Raw genomic sequence first — 13,198 nt, forward strand, 5'->3', positions numbered from 1 at the left:
ACTCACTGAACTATCCAGTGTCTACTAACTTTCATCTTCAATTCATCTTAAAACAATGTGGAAGGATACCAACCGACACTATATTTATGAATATGATTGCATATATTGACAAGCATTATGTAGCGTTTGATAGTGAACTGATATTTCAAACTTTTGAAACCTCAGCATTAAATGTCATCTATTTTAAGTCCTGAGATATGTACTATCTCATTTTCTGCTGACTTAGAATTCATGCTTCTTCAGTGACAGTATACAATTGAGAAAGGGCCGAAACTCCTACTATCTAGTAAATTATATTTTCATCAGTACACCTGACAATTTCCTCTTGCATATTGATTATACAATGTTTTCTATTCAAGCACTCTTTGTTTAAAACAGGCCTTCTTTCAAAGGCTATTTTGGTAAATGATTTTGGGTGAAGCTGAAGCTGCATTGTTTATTGCTATTTCAATTCGTTATGAAAGAAATTGAGCAATAATATTGACTCTGGTGGTATTCGAACCCACAGCCTTTGAATGCCTTTTTTAACATTTTCCTAGAAGTCCAATGCGCTATCCATTGCGCCACAGAGCCAACCTGCACCAAGAAACTTTTCAGAAATTCTGAAATAAAATAATGAGCAAGCAACTGATGATCAACTTTACAAAGTTGATAGGATACTATAATCATGGTTACATGTTGAGCATTGCATGGGGAAAAAGATATTCAACATGCCAAACTACATGATACAGTTGGATAAGTCTACTCAAAAGGCCTCTGACGGATAAAATCTTGACAATTTAAAAAACTCCATTTAAGAAGGTTTTGCAATTCTGTCAATGTAATATCTTGTTCATCATGCAATAGAAACTAAAAGAGTACTTCTTCTTAAACATAGCACCCCGCCTGCACAGGGACGTGAACCCTGGACCCTCAGATTAAAAGTCTGATGCTCTACCGACTGAGCTATCCAGGCTCTGCTTACTCTAATCTTCAAATCACATTAAAACAATTTGGAAGGATACCAACCTTACATTTACTGACAATCATTTATTATTATCATTACATATATTGATAATCAATATGTAGAGTTTTATCATGAATTGATATTTCAAGCTTTTGACATCTCAGCATTATATTTTATCTCTTTAAGTCCTGAAATTTGTACCATCTCATTTTCTGCTGATTCGGAATTCATGCTTCTTCATTGACAATACACAATTAAGAAAGGACCAAAAACTCTTACTGCCTAATACATTATATTTTACTCAGTCTACCTGTCAATTTCCTCTTATATGTAGATTATACAATATTTTCTATTCAAGTGGTGTCGGTTGAAAAAAGGGCTTCTTTCAAAGGCCATTTTGGTGAATGATTTCAGAGCAAGAAGAAGCTGCATTATTTATTGCAATTTCAATTCATTATAAAAGAAATGTAGGACAACATTGCCTCTGGTGGGATTCAAAACCACAACTTTTGAATGCCTTCTTTACATTACTCTTGAAAGCCAAAGCACTATCCATTGTGCCACAGAGCCAATCTTTTTAGGAGGTCGGACAGAAATGATCAAATAAAATAATGAGCTAGCAGCTGCTCATCAACTTTATGAAGTTGGTAGGAATCTATGATCCTGGATTTATGTTGAGCATTGAATAGCAAAAATGATATTCAACATGTCAAACCATACAATGCAGTTGGTTAAGTGTTAAGTCGACTCAAAAGGCATAGCACAGATAAAACAGCAAGGAGTTTAACAACTCCATATAAGAAGGTTTTGCAATTCCCTTAATGTAATATCTTATTCATCAAGCAGTGGAAACTTCAAGAGTGCATCTTCTTAAACATAACACACTGCCTGAACAGGAACTTCAAACCTGGACACTCATATTAAAAGTCTGCTGTGCCACTCACTGAACTATCCAGTGTCTACTAACTTTCATCTTCAATTCATCTTAAAACAATGTGGAAGGATACCAACCGACACTATATTTATGAATATGATTGCATATATTGACAAGCATTATGTAGCGTTTGATAGTGAACTGATATTTCAAACTTTTGAAACCTCAGCATTAAATGTCATCTATTTTAAGTCCTGAAATATGTACTATCTCATTTTCTGCTGACTTAGAATTCATGCTTCTTCAGTGACAGTATACAATTGAGAAAGGGCCGAAACTCCTACTATCTAGTAAATTATATTTTCATCAGTACACCTGACAATTTCCTCTTGCATATTGATTATACAATGTTTTCTATTCAAGCACTCTTTGTTTAAAACAGGCCTTCTTTCAAAGGCTATTTTGGTAAATGATTTTGGGTGAAGCTGAAGCTGCATTGTTTATTGCTATTTCAATTCGTTATGAAAGAAATTGAGCAATAATATTGACTCTGGTGGGATTCGAACCCACAGCCTTTGAATGCCTTTTTTAACATTTTCCTAGAAGTCCAATGCGCTATCCATTGCGCCACAGAGCCAACCTGCACCAAAAAACTTTTCAGAAATTCTGAAATAAAATAATGAGCAAGCAACTGATGATCAACTTTACAAAGTTGATAGGATACTATAATCATGGTTACATGTTGAGCATTGCATGGGGAAAAAGATATTCAACATGCCAAACTACATGATACAGTTGGATAAGTCTACTCAAAAGGCCTCTGACGGATAAAATCTTGACAATTTAAAAAACTCCATTTAAGAAGGTTTTGCAATTCTGTCAATGTAATATCTTGTTCATCATGCAATAGAAACTAAAAGAGTACTTCTTCTTAAACATAGCACCCCGCCTGCACAGGGACGTGAACCCTGGACCCTCAGATTAAAAGTCTGATGCTCTACCGACTGAGCTATCCAGGCTCTGCTTACTCTAATCTTCAAATCACATTAAAACAATTTGGAAGGATACCAACCTTACATTTACTGACAATCATTTATTATTATCATTACATATATTGATAATCAATATGTAGAGTTTTATCATGAATTGATATTTCAAGCTTTTGACATCTCAGCATTATATTTTATCTCTTTAAGTCCTGAAATTTGTACCATCTCATTTTCTGCTGATTCGGAATTCATGCTTCTTCATTGACAATACACAATTAAGAAAGGACCAAAAACTCTTACTGCCTAATACATTATATTTTACTCAGTCTACCTGTCAATTTCCTCTTATATGTAGATTATACAATATTTTCTATTCAAGTGGTGTCGGTTGAAAAAAGGGCTTCTTTCAAAGGCCATTTTGGTGAATGATTTCAGAGCAAGAAGAAGCTGCATTATTTATTGCAATTTCAATTCATTATAAAAGAAATGTAGGACAACATTGCCTCTGGTGGGATTCAAAACCACAACTTTTGAATGCCTTCTTTACATTACTCTTGAAAGCCAAAGCACTATCCATTGTGCCACAGAGCCAATCTTTTTAGGAGGTCGGACAGAAATGATCAAATAAAATAATGAGCTAGCAGCTGCTCATCAACTTTATGAAGTTGGTAGGAATCTATGATCCTGGATTTATGTTGAGCATTGAATAGCAAAAATGATATTCAACATGTCAAACCATACAATGCAGTTGGTTAAGTGTTAAGTCGACTCAAAAGGCATAGCACAGATAAAACAGCAAGGAGTTTAACAACTCCATATAAGAAGGTTTTGCAATTCCCTTAATGTAATATCTTATTCATCAAGCAGTGGAAACTTCAAGAGTGCATCTTCTTAAACATAACACACTGCCTGAACAGGAACTTCAAACCTGGACACTCATATTAAAAGTCTGCTGTGCCACTCACTGAACTATCCAGTGTCTACTAACTTTCATCTTTAATTCATCTTAAAACAATGTGGAAGGATACCAACCGACACTATATTTATGAATATGATTGCATATATTGACAAGCATTATGTAGCGTTTGATAGTGAACTGATATTTCAAACTTTTGAAACCTCAGCATTAAATGTCATCTATTTTAAGTCCTGAAATATGTACTATCTCATTTTCTGCTGACTTAGAATTCATGCTTCTTCAGTGACAGTATACAATTGAGAAAGGGCCGAAACTCCTACTATCTAGTAAATTATATTTTCATCAGTACACCTGACAATTTCCTCTTGCATATTGATTATACAATGTTTTCTATTCAAGCACTCTTTGTTTAAAACAGGCCTTCTTTCAAAGGCTATTTTGGTAAATGATTTTGGGTGAAGCTGAAGCTGCATTGTTTATTGCTATTTCAATTCGTTATGAAAGAAATTGAGCAATAATATTGACTCTGGTGGGATTCGAACCCACAGCCTTTGAATGCCTTTTTTAACATTTTCCTAGAAGTCCAATGCGCTATCCATTGCGCCACAGAGCCAACCTGCACCAAGAAACTTTTCAGAAATTCTGAAATAAAATAATGAGCAAGCAACTGATGATCAACTTTACAAAGTTGATAGGATACTATAATCATGGTTACATGTTGAGCATTGCATGGGGAAAAAGATATTCAACATGCCAAACTACATGATACAGTTGGATAAGTCTACTCAAAAGGCCTCTGACGGATAAAATCTTGACAATTTAAAAAACTCCATTTAAGAAGGTTTTGCAATTCTGTCAATGTAATATCTTGTTCATCATGCAATAGAAACTAAAAGAGTACTTCTTCTTAAACATAGCACCCCGCCTGCACAGGGACGTGAACCCTGGACCCTCAGATTAAAAGTCTGATGCTCTACCGACTGAGCTATCCAGGCTCTGCTTACTCTTATCTTCAAATCACATTAAAACAATTTGGAAGGATACCAACCTTACATTTACTGACAATCATTTATTATTATCATTACATATATTGATAATCAATATGTAGAGTTTTATCATGAATTGATATTTCAAGCTTTTGACATCTCAGCATTATATTTTATCTCTTTAAGTCCTGAAATTTGTACCATCTCATTTTCTGCTGATTCGGAATTCATGCTTCTTCATTGACAATACACAATTAAGAAAGGACCAAAAACTCTTACTGCCTAATACATTATATTTTACTCAGTCTACCTGTCAATTTCCTCTTATATGTAGATTATACAATATTTTCTATTCAAGTGGTGTCGGTTGAAAAAAGGGCTTCTTTCAAAGGCCATTTTGGTGAATGATTTCAGAGCAAGAAGAAGCTGCATTATTTATTGCAATTTCAATTCATTATAAAAGAAATGTAGGACAACATTGCCTCTGGTGGGATTCAAAACCACAACTTTTGAATGCCTTCTTTACATTACTCTTGAAAGCCAAAGCACTATCCATTGTGCCACAGAGCCAATCTTTTTAGGAGGTCGGACAGAAATGATCAAATAAAATAATGAGCTAGCAGCTGCTCATCAACTTTATGAAGTTGGTAGGAATCTATGATCCTGGATTTATGTTGAGCATTGAATAGCAAAAATGATATTCAACATGTCAAACCATACAATGCAGTTGGTTAAGTGTTAAGTCGACTCAAAAGGCATAGCACAGATAAAACAGCAAGGAGTTTAACAACTCCATATAAGAAGGTTTTGCAATTCCCTTAATGTAATATCTTATTCATCAAGCAGTGGAAACTTCAAGAGTGCATCTTCTTAAACATAACACACTGCTTGAACAGGAACTTCAAACCTGGACACTCATATTAAAAGTCTGCTGTGCCACTCACTGAACTATCCAGTGTCTATTAACTTTCATCTTCAATTCATCTTAAAACAATGTGGAAGGATACCAACCGACACTATATTTATGAATATGATTGCATATATTGACAAGCATTATGTAGCGTTTGATAGTGAACTGATATTTCAAACTTTTGAAACCTCAGCATTAAATGTCATCTATTTTAAGTCCTGAAATATGTACTATCTCATTTTCTGCTGACTTAGAATTCATGCTTCTTCAGTGACAGTATACAATTGAGAAAGGGCCGAAACTCCTACTATCTAGTAAATTATATTTTCATCAGTACACCTGACAATTTCCTCTTGCATATTGATTATACAATGTTTTCTATTCAAGCACTCTTTGTTTAAAACAGGCCTTCTTTCAAAGGCTATTTTGGTAAATGATTTTGGGTGAAGCTGAAGCTGCATTGTTTATTGCTATTTCAATTCGTTATGAAAGAAATTGAGCAATAATATTGACTCTGGTGGGATTCGAACCCACAGCCTTTGAATGCCTTTTTTAACATTTTCCTAGAAGTCCAATGCGCTATCCATTGCGCCACAGAGCCAACCTGCACCAAGAAACTTTTCAGAAATTCTGAAATAAAATAATGAGCAAGCAACTGATGATCAACTTTACAAAGTTGATAGGATACTATAATCATGGTTACATGTTGAGCATTGCATGGGGAAAAAGATATTCAACATGCCAAACTACATGATACAGTTGGATAAGTCTACTCAAAAGGCCTCTGACGGATAAAATCTTGACAATTTAAAAAACTCCATTTAAGAAGGTTTTGCAATTCTGTCAATGTAATATCTTGTTCATCATGCAATAGAAACTAAAAGAGTACTTCTTCTTAAACATAGCACCCCGCCTGCACAGGGACGTGAACCCTGGACCCTCAGATTAAAAGTCTGATGCTCTACCGACTGAGCTATCCAGGCTCTGCTTACTCTAATCTTCAAATCACATTAAAACAATTTGGAAGGATACCAACCTTACATTTACTGACAATCATTTATTATTATCATTACATATATTGATAATCAATATGTAGAGTTTTATCATGAATTGATATTTCAAGCTTTTGACATCTCAGCATTATATTTTATCTCTTTAAGTCCTGAAATTTGTACCATCTCATTTTCTGCTGATTCGGAATTCATGCTTCTTCATTGACAATACACAATTAAGAAAGGACCAAAAACTCTTACTGCCTAATACATTATATTTTACTCAGTCTACCTGTCAATTTCCTCTTATATGTAGATTATACAATATTTTCTATTCAAGTGGTGTCGGTTGAAAAAAGGGCTTCTTTCAAAGGCCATTTTGGTGAATGATTTCAGAGCAAGAAGAAGCTGCATTATTTATTGCAATTTCAATTCATTATAAAAGAAATGTAGGACAACATTGCCTCTGGTGGGATTCAAAACCACAACTTTTGAATGCCTTCTTTACATTACTCTTGAAAGCCAAAGCACTATCCATTGTGCCACAGAGCCAATCTTTTTAGGAGGTCGGACAGAAATGATCAAATAAAATAATGAGCTAGCAGCTGCTCATCAACTTTATGAAGTTGTTAGGAATCTATGATCCTGGATTTATGTTGAGCATTGAATAGCAAAAATGATATTCAACATGTCAAACCATACAATGCAGTTGGTTAAGTGTTAAGTCGACTCAAAAGGCATAGCACAGATAAAACAGCAAGGAGTTTAACAACTCCATATAAGAAGGTTTTGCAATTCCCTTAATGTAATATCTTATTCATCAAGCAGTGGAAACTTCAAGAGTGCATCTTCTTAAACATAACACACTGCCTGAACAGGAACTTCAAACCTGGACACTCATATTAAAAGTCTGCTGTGCCACTCACTGAACTATCCAGTGTCTACTAACTTTCATCTTCAATTCATCTTAAAACAATGTGGAAGGATTCCAACCGACACTATATTTATGAATATGATTGCATATATTGACAAGCATTATGTAGCGTTTGATAGTGAACTGATATTTCAAACTTTTGAAACCTCAGCATTAAATGTCATCTATTTTAAGTCCTGAAATATGTACTATCTCATTTTCTGCTGACTTAGAATTCATGCTTCTTCAGTGACAGTATACAATTGAGAAAGGGCCGAAACTCCTACTATCTAGTAAATTATATTTTCATCAGTACACCTGACAATTTCCTCTTGCATATTGATTATACAATGTTTTCTATTCAAGCACTCTTTGTTTAAAACAGGCCTTCTTTCAAAGGCTATTTTGGTAAATGATTTTGGGTGAAGCTGAAGCTGCATTGTTTATTGCTATTTCAATTCGTTATGAAAGAAATTGAGCAATAATATTGACTCTGGTGGGATTCGAACCCACAGCCTTTGAATGCCTTTTTTAACATTTTCCTAGAAGTCCAATGCGCTATCCATTGCGCCACAGAGCCAACCTGCACCAAGAAACTTTTCAGAAATTCTGAAATAAAATAATGAGCAAGCAACTGATGATCAACTTTACAAAGTTGATAGGATACTATAATCATGGTTACATGTTGAGCATTGCATGGGGAAAAAGATATTCAACATGCCAAACTACATGATACAGTTGGATAAGTCTACTCAAAAGGCCTCTGACGGATAAAATCTTGACAATTTAAAAAACTCCATTTAAGAAGGTTTTGCAATTCTGTCAATGTAATATCTTGTTCATCATGCAATAGAAACTAAAAGAGTACTTCTTCTTAAACATAGCACCCCGCCTGCACAGGGACGTGAACCCTGGACCCTCAGATTAAAAGTCTGATGCTCTACCGACTGAGCTATCCAGGCTCTGCTTACTCTTATCTTCAAATCACATTAAAACAATTTGGAAGGATACCAACCTTACATTTACTGACAATCATTTATTATTATCATTACATATATTGATAATCAATATGTAGAGTTTTATCATGAATTGATATTTCAAGCTTTTGACATCTCAGCATTATATTTTATCTCTTTAAGTCCTGAAATTTGTACCATCTCATTTTCTGCTGATTCGGAATTCATGCTTCTTCATTGACAATACACAATTAAGAAAGGACCAAAAACTCTTACTGCCTAATACATTATATTTTACTCAGTCTACCTGTCAATTTCCTCTTATATGTAGATTATACAATATTTTCTATTCAAGTGGTGTCGGTTGAAAAAAGGGCTTCTTTCAAAGGCCATTTTGGTGAATGATTTCAGAGCAAGAAGAAGCTGCATTATTTATTGCAATTTCAATTCATTATAAAAGAAATGTAGGACAACATTGCCTCTGGTGGGATTCAAAACCACAACTTTTGAATGCCTTCTTTACATTACTCTTGAAAGCCAAAGCACTATCCATTGTGCCACAGAGCTAATCTTTTTAGGAGGTCGGACAGAAATGATCAAATAAAATAATGAGCTAGCAGCTGCTCATCAACTTTATGAAGTTGGTAGGAATCTATGATCCTGGATTTATGTTGAGCATTGAATAGCAAAAATGATATTCAACATGTCAAACCATACAATGCAGTTGGTTAAGTGTTAAGTCGACTCAAAAGGCATAGCACAGATAAAACAGCAAGGAGTTTAACAACTCCATATAAGAAGGTTTTGCAATTCCCTTAATGTAATATCTTATTCATCAAGCAGTGGAAACTTCAAGAGTGCATCTTCTTAAACATAACACACTGCCTGAACAGGAACTTCAAACCTGGACACTCATATTAAAAGTCTGCTGTGCCACTCACTGAACTATCCAGTGTCTACTAACTTTCATCTTCAATTCATCTTAAAACAATGTGGAAGGATACCAACCGACACTACATTTATGAATATGATTGCATATATTGACAAGCATTATGTAGCGTTTGATAGTGAACTGATATTTCAAACTTTTGAAACCTCAGCATTAAATGTCATCTATTTTAAGTCCTGAGATATGTACTATCTCATTTTCTGCTGACTTAGAATTCATGCTTCTTCAGTGACAGTATACAATTGAGAAAGGGCCGAAACTCCTACTATCTAGTAAATTATATTTTCATCAGTACACCTGACAATTTCCTCTTGCATATTGATTATACAATGTTTTCTATTCAAGCACTCTTTGTTTAAAACAGGCCTTCTTTCAAAGGCTATTTTGGTAAATGATTTTGGGTGAAGCTGAAGCTGCATTGTTTATTGCTATTTCAATTCGTTATGAAAGAAATTGAGCAATAATATTGACTCTGGTGGGATTCGAACCCACAGCCTTTGAATGCCTTTTTTAACATTTTCCTAGAAGTCCAATGCGCTATCCATTGCGCCACAGAGCCAACCTGCACCAAGAAACTTTTCAGAAATTCTGAAATAAAATAATGAGCAAGCAACTGATGATCAACTTTACAAAGTTGATAGGATACTATAATCATGGTTACATGTTGAGCATTGCATGGGGAAAAAGATATTCAACATGCCAAACTACATGATACAGTTGGATAAGTCTACTCAAAAGGCCTCTGACGGATAAAATCTTGACAATTTAAAAAACTCCATTTAAGAAGGTTTTGCAATTCTGTCAATGTAATATCTTGTTCATCATGCAATAGAAACTAAAAGAGTACTTCTTCTTAAACATAGCACCCCGCCTGAACAGGGACTTGAACCCTGGACCCTCAGATTAAAAGTCTGATGCTCTACCGACTGAGCTATCCAGGCTCTGCTTACTCTAATCTTCAAATCACATGAAAACAATTTGGAAGGATACCAACCTTACATTTACTGACAATCATTTATTATTATCATTACATATATTGATAATCAATATGTAGAGTTTTATCATGAATTGATATTTCAAGCTTTTGACATCTCAGCATTATATTTTATCTCTTTAAGTCCTGAAATTTGTACCATCTCATTTTCTGCTGATTCGGAATTCATGCTTCTTCATTGACAATACACAATTAAGAAAGGACCAAAAACTCTTACTGCCTAATACATTATATTTTACTCAGTCTACCTGTCAATTTCCTCTTATATGTAGATTATACAATATTTTCTATTCAAGTGGTGTCGGTTGAAAAAAGGGCTTCTTTCAAAGGCCATTTTGGTGAATGATTTCAGAGCAAGAAGAAGCTGCATTATTTATTGCAATTTCAATTCATTATAAAAGAAATGTAGGACAACATTGCCTCTGGTGGGATTCAAAACCACAACTTTTGAATGCCTTCTTTACATTACTCTTGAAAGCCAAAGCACTATCCATTGTGCCACAGAGCCAATCTTTTTAGGAGGTCGGACAGAAATGATCAAATAAAATAATGAGCTAGCAGCTGCTCATCAACTTTATGAAGTTGGTAGGAATCTATGATCCTGGATTTATGTTGAGCATTGAATAGCAAAAATGATATTCAACATGTCAAACCATACAATGCAGTTGGTTAAGTGTTAAGTCGACTCAAAAGGCATAGCACAGATAAAACAGCAAGGAGTTTAACAACTCCATATAAGAAGGTTTTGCAATTCCCTTAATGTAATATCTTATTCATCAAGCAGTGGAAACTTCAAGAGTGCATCTTCTTAAACATAACACACTGCCTGAACAGGAACTTCAAACCTGGACACTCATATTAAAAGTCTGCTGTGCCACTCACTGAACTATCCAGTGTCTACTAACTTTCATCTTTAATTCATCTTAAAACAATGTGGAAGGATACCAACCGACACTATATTTATGAATATGATTGCATATATTGACAAGCATTATGTAGCGTTTGATAGTGAACTGATATTTCAAACTTTTGAAACCTCAGCATTAAATGTCATCTATTTTAAGTCCTGAAATATGTACTATCTCATTTTCTGCTGACTTAGAATTCATGCTTCTTCAGTGACAGTATACAATTGAGAAAGGGCCGAAACTCCTACTATCTAGTAAATTATATTTTCATCAGTACACCTGACAATTTCCTCTTGCATATTGATTATACAATGTTTTCTATTCAAGCACTCTTTGTTTAAAACAGGCCTTCTTTCAAAGGCTATTTTGGTAAATGATTTTGGGTGAAGCTGAAGCTGCATTGTTTATTGCTATTTCAATTCGTTATGAAAGAAATTGAGCAATAATATTGACTCTGGTGGTATTCGAACCCACAGCCTTTGAATGCCTTTTTTAACATTTTCCTAGAAGTCCAATGCGCTATCCATTGCGCCACAGAGCCAACCTGCACCAAGAAACTTTTCAGAAATTCTGAAATAAAATAATGAGCAAGCAACTGATGATCAACTTTACAAAGTTGATAGGATACTATAATCATGGTTACATGTTGAGCATTGCATGGGGAAAAAGATATTCAACATGCCAAACTACATGATACAGTTGGATAAGTCTACTCAAAAGGCCTCTGACGGATAAAATCTTGACAATTTAAAAAACTCCATTTAAGAAGGTTTTGCAATTCTGTCAATGTAATATCTTGTTCATCATGCAATAGAAACTAAAAGAGTACTTCTTCTTAAACATAGCACCCCGCCTGCACAGGGACGTGAACCCTGGACCCTCAGATTAAAAGTCTGATGCTCTACCGACTGAGCTATCCAGGCTCTGCTTACTCTAATCTTCAAATCACATTAAAACAATTTGGAAGGATACCAACCTTACATTTACTGACAATCATTTATTATTATCATTACATATATTGATAATCAATATGTAGAGTTTTATCATGAATTGATATTTCAAGCTTTTGACATCTCAGCATTATATTTTATCTCTTTAAGTCCTGAAATTTGTACCATCTCATTTTCTGCTGATTCGGAATTCATGCTTCTTCATTGACAATACACAATTAAGAAAGGACCAAAAACTCTTACTGCCTAATACATTATATTTTACTCAGTCTACCTGTCAATTTCCTCTTATATGTAGATTATACAATATTTTCTATTCAAGTGGTGTCGGTTGAAAAAAGGGCTTCTTTCAAAGGCCATTTTGGTGAATGATTTCAGAGCAAGAAGAAGCTGCATTATTTATTGCAATTTCAATTCATTATAAAAGAAATGTAGGACAACATTGCCTCTGGTGGGATTCAAAACCACAACTTTTGAATGCCTTCTTTACATTACTCTTGAAAGCCAAAGCACTATCCATTGTGCCACAGAGCCAATCTTTTTAGGAGGTCGGACAGAAATGATCAAATAAAATAATGAGCTAGCAGCTGCTCATCAACTTTATGAAGTTGGTAGGAATCTATGATCCTGGATTTATGTTGAGCATTGAATAGCAAAAATGATATTCAACATGTCAAACCATACAATGCAGTTGGTTAAGTGTTAAGTCGACTCAAAAGGCATAGCACAGATAAAACAGCAAGGAGTTTAACAACTCCATATAAGAAGGTTTTGCAATTCCCTTAATGTAATATCTTATTCATCAAGCAGTGGAAACTTCAAGAGTGCATCTTCTTAAACATAACACACTGCCTGAACAGGAACTTCAAACCTGGACACTCATATTAAAAGTCTGCTGTGCCACTCACTGAA

At 34.6% G+C, this 13,198-nt stretch overlaps 14 non-coding genes across 14 annotated transcripts; all 14 read right to left on the reverse strand.

Moving 5' to 3' along the window:
* Positions 1-481: 481 nt before the first annotated feature.
* Positions 482-573, reverse strand: TRNAR-UCU (transfer RNA arginine (anticodon UCU)). The gene is given in 2 exon segments: positions 482-517; positions 537-573. It is a non-coding gene; the product is annotated as a tRNA-Arg (tRNA).
* A 309-nt stretch (positions 574-882) lies between these two features.
* Positions 883-955, reverse strand: TRNAK-UUU (transfer RNA lysine (anticodon UUU)). The gene has a single exon. It is a non-coding gene; the product is annotated as a tRNA-Lys (tRNA).
* Positions 956-2,365: 1,410 nt separating this feature from the next.
* TRNAR-UCU (transfer RNA arginine (anticodon UCU)) lies at positions 2,366-2,457 on the reverse strand. The gene is given in 2 exon segments: positions 2,366-2,401; positions 2,421-2,457. It is a non-coding gene; the product is annotated as a tRNA-Arg (tRNA).
* Positions 2,458-2,766: 309 nt separating this feature from the next.
* Positions 2,767-2,839, reverse strand: TRNAK-UUU (transfer RNA lysine (anticodon UUU)). Its single transcript has one exon. It is a non-coding gene; the product is annotated as a tRNA-Lys (tRNA).
* A 1,410-nt stretch (positions 2,840-4,249) lies between these two features.
* On the reverse strand, positions 4,250-4,341 carry TRNAR-UCU (transfer RNA arginine (anticodon UCU)). The gene is given in 2 exon segments: positions 4,250-4,285; positions 4,305-4,341. It is a non-coding gene; the product is annotated as a tRNA-Arg (tRNA).
* A 309-nt stretch (positions 4,342-4,650) lies between these two features.
* TRNAK-UUU (transfer RNA lysine (anticodon UUU)) lies at positions 4,651-4,723 on the reverse strand. The gene has a single exon. It is a non-coding gene; the product is annotated as a tRNA-Lys (tRNA).
* A 1,410-nt stretch (positions 4,724-6,133) lies between these two features.
* Positions 6,134-6,225, reverse strand: TRNAR-UCU (transfer RNA arginine (anticodon UCU)). Its single transcript is given in 2 exon segments — positions 6,134-6,169; positions 6,189-6,225. It is a non-coding gene; the product is annotated as a tRNA-Arg (tRNA).
* A 309-nt stretch (positions 6,226-6,534) lies between these two features.
* On the reverse strand, positions 6,535-6,607 carry TRNAK-UUU (transfer RNA lysine (anticodon UUU)). Its single transcript has one exon. It is a non-coding gene; the product is annotated as a tRNA-Lys (tRNA).
* A 1,410-nt stretch (positions 6,608-8,017) lies between these two features.
* Positions 8,018-8,109, reverse strand: TRNAR-UCU (transfer RNA arginine (anticodon UCU)). Its single transcript is given in 2 exon segments — positions 8,018-8,053; positions 8,073-8,109. It is a non-coding gene; the product is annotated as a tRNA-Arg (tRNA).
* A 309-nt stretch (positions 8,110-8,418) lies between these two features.
* On the reverse strand, positions 8,419-8,491 carry TRNAK-UUU (transfer RNA lysine (anticodon UUU)). The gene has a single exon. It is a non-coding gene; the product is annotated as a tRNA-Lys (tRNA).
* A 1,410-nt stretch (positions 8,492-9,901) lies between these two features.
* Positions 9,902-9,993, reverse strand: TRNAR-UCU (transfer RNA arginine (anticodon UCU)). The gene is given in 2 exon segments: positions 9,902-9,937; positions 9,957-9,993. It is a non-coding gene; the product is annotated as a tRNA-Arg (tRNA).
* Positions 9,994-10,302: 309 nt separating this feature from the next.
* On the reverse strand, positions 10,303-10,375 carry TRNAK-UUU (transfer RNA lysine (anticodon UUU)). Its single transcript has one exon. It is a non-coding gene; the product is annotated as a tRNA-Lys (tRNA).
* A 1,410-nt stretch (positions 10,376-11,785) lies between these two features.
* TRNAR-UCU (transfer RNA arginine (anticodon UCU)) lies at positions 11,786-11,877 on the reverse strand. Its single transcript is given in 2 exon segments — positions 11,786-11,821; positions 11,841-11,877. It is a non-coding gene; the product is annotated as a tRNA-Arg (tRNA).
* A 309-nt stretch (positions 11,878-12,186) lies between these two features.
* TRNAK-UUU (transfer RNA lysine (anticodon UUU)) lies at positions 12,187-12,259 on the reverse strand. The gene has a single exon. It is a non-coding gene; the product is annotated as a tRNA-Lys (tRNA).
* Between the last annotated feature and the right edge of the window lie 939 nt (positions 12,260-13,198).

The sequence above is a fragment of the Pleurodeles waltl genome, chromosome 4_2, assembly GCF_031143425.1.
Source record: "Pleurodeles waltl isolate 20211129_DDA chromosome 4_2, aPleWal1.hap1.20221129, whole genome shotgun sequence".
NCBI classification, from domain to species: domain Eukaryota; kingdom Metazoa; phylum Chordata; class Amphibia; order Caudata; family Salamandridae; genus Pleurodeles; species Pleurodeles waltl.